This window comes from Chrysochloris asiatica, unplaced genomic scaffold, assembly GCF_000296735.1.
Source record: "Chrysochloris asiatica unplaced genomic scaffold, ChrAsi1.0 scaffold00128, whole genome shotgun sequence".
Classification (NCBI taxonomy): domain Eukaryota; kingdom Metazoa; phylum Chordata; class Mammalia; order Afrosoricida; family Chrysochloridae; genus Chrysochloris; species Chrysochloris asiatica.
Genome location: NW_006408646.1, coordinates 625234 through 627460, shown reverse-complemented (window position 1 = coordinate 627460; position 2227 = coordinate 625234).

Sequence of the window (2227 nt, the reverse complement as noted above, 5' to 3'; positions counted from 1 at the left end):
GCGCGTGCCAACCGCTGGTGCCCCCCAACCTCCGGCGCCCGCCAGCCCGTGGTGCAGGCCCGCCTCCCCTCGCCTCCTGACTCAGGCCCCGCGGGCACACTCCCGCCTTCCCTCCGAGCGGCCACCAAGGACTTCCTCCCACCTCCTCCTCCTCCTGTCTGTCCTCCTCCTCTTCCTCCTCATTTTCCTCCCCTCTCTTTCTTCTCTCTCCCCCTCCTCCTCCTCGTCTTCCTCCTTTGCTTGCTATCCCGTGACTACTGACTCTCCAGACTTCACCCGCAGGACCCCTGTAAGCCCAGGTTCCCTGGGGGTGCTCACCTCTGGGACAGCAGCAAAGTCCCTGTGTGCTACACAATGAGGTTTTCAAGCTAGACAGTGGCCTGGGGTGTCCTCAGAAATACTAGGATCCCATCTGTCCTCTCAGGTAGGGCTGAAGTCAGTGGTCCCAACTGCTTTGAACATCCCTCTGGAAACTCTGACAAGAGAAACCTCAAAGCTAGAGAAAGTTGTTGGTCTTATATTAAGTGGAGCAAGGTGGTGTGAGAGCCTCCCCTCCCCCCAGCAAAGTTGTCCATAGGAAGCCCCTTGAGTGGGCTTTCTGCTGGAGGTGGGCTCCAGGATGTCCAAGATCTTTAAGTTGATGCCAAAATGGTCTTTGAGAAGAACAGTAGAGTATCTGGCTCATGTAGTTTTACCATTCCAGAAGACAATTAAGAAGCACCTACTATGCACAAGTTAGCGTAGTGGTTACGAATCGGGCTGCGAACCTTAAGGTCAGCGGTTCGAAACTACCAGCCGCTCCGCGGGAGAAAGATGAGGCTTTCTACTCCCGTAAAGATTTACACCCTCGGAAACCCTGTACAGGGTCGCTATGGGTCGGACCCGACTCGATGGCACTTAACAACAACAACTATGCACAAGGGTGATTTAAGGAAGTGGGAAAGAAACGAGGACCCCACACCAAGACAAGAGGGAGTTTCCAGCTTCCTGGTGCTCAGACTTGGTTTCTTTATTCCCCATTTCTCATTTCCACCTGGTGTTTTCATTTGCTTCTGGTTTCCACCGGGTGCACACAAGCCAATCTTCAGAAGTCAGGCGGCTAAATGGTGTCCAAGGACACGGAGCCAAGGAAAAACCTGAGCAGAGAAACAAAAAATCCCTTTCATCCATCGGCATGGGTCTCGTTGGGATCTGAGCCAATGTTCTGCCAATAGCATACAGGGTTGACACGGTCCACCAGAAGTGAAAAATGGTTCATGTCAAATTTGGGGCATATCTTGTAATGTCATAGCAGATGCAGCCTACTTCGTCATCACAAGAATTCTGCCCTCTTTTGTTTTCTGTCTCATTCTCCCTCACTATCTTCTGCTTCTTGGCAATGCCCATCATCACATTCCGCCACTTTACCAGACATTTCTCCAAATCCAAGGCACAGTACACAGTATGTGTCCAGTTATCCAGAAAAGGAAGAAGAGAGTGTAAGAAGTGGGAACTTCAGTTGAAGGAACTTAGCAAGGCAACGGAAATGAGTAGCAAGCACAAAATACACTAAGGAGACAAAGATGTGCTCGTATCAGCCAAATATCAAATTTTCATCTTCAACACACTTTTTTACTTAAAAACAGGAACGCAGAATGGCTTGTCAAAGGTCACCCCAGCAAGAGGAGTCAGTTCCCCAAAAAGCTCTAACATTAGGATGTCACACTCACTGTCTTTTTATAACTTGAGCTTTCACATAATCATATCATCAAATAAATGCATGCATCTGCCTACAGTTTTTCTGGCTTAACAAATAACTGAGATTATAAACCTTGCCTCTTTGGTTTCCATTAAAAAAAAATTTTTTTTTTCTGATTTTTTTATTTTAGGACAGCATTATATAGTGAGTTTGAAACAAAATGTTGTTGTTGTTAAATGCCATCAAGTCAGTTCCAACTCCTAGTAACCCTGTATAGGATTCCCAGGGAGCAGCTTGTGGGTTTGAACTGCTGACCTTGTGGTTCACAGCCCAGTGCTGATCCTACAGCACCACAACAGGAGTCTGGAACAAAACATACCTGAATTCAAATCCTTACTCTGCTCTGCTCTGCTCTGCTCTGAGTAATTGGGTGGTAGCGTTGTTGTTGTTGTTAAGTGCCATCGAGTCGGTTCCAACCCATAGCGACCCTGTACAGGGTTTCCGAGGGTGTAAATCTTTACGGGAGTAGAAAGCCTCATCTTTCTCCCG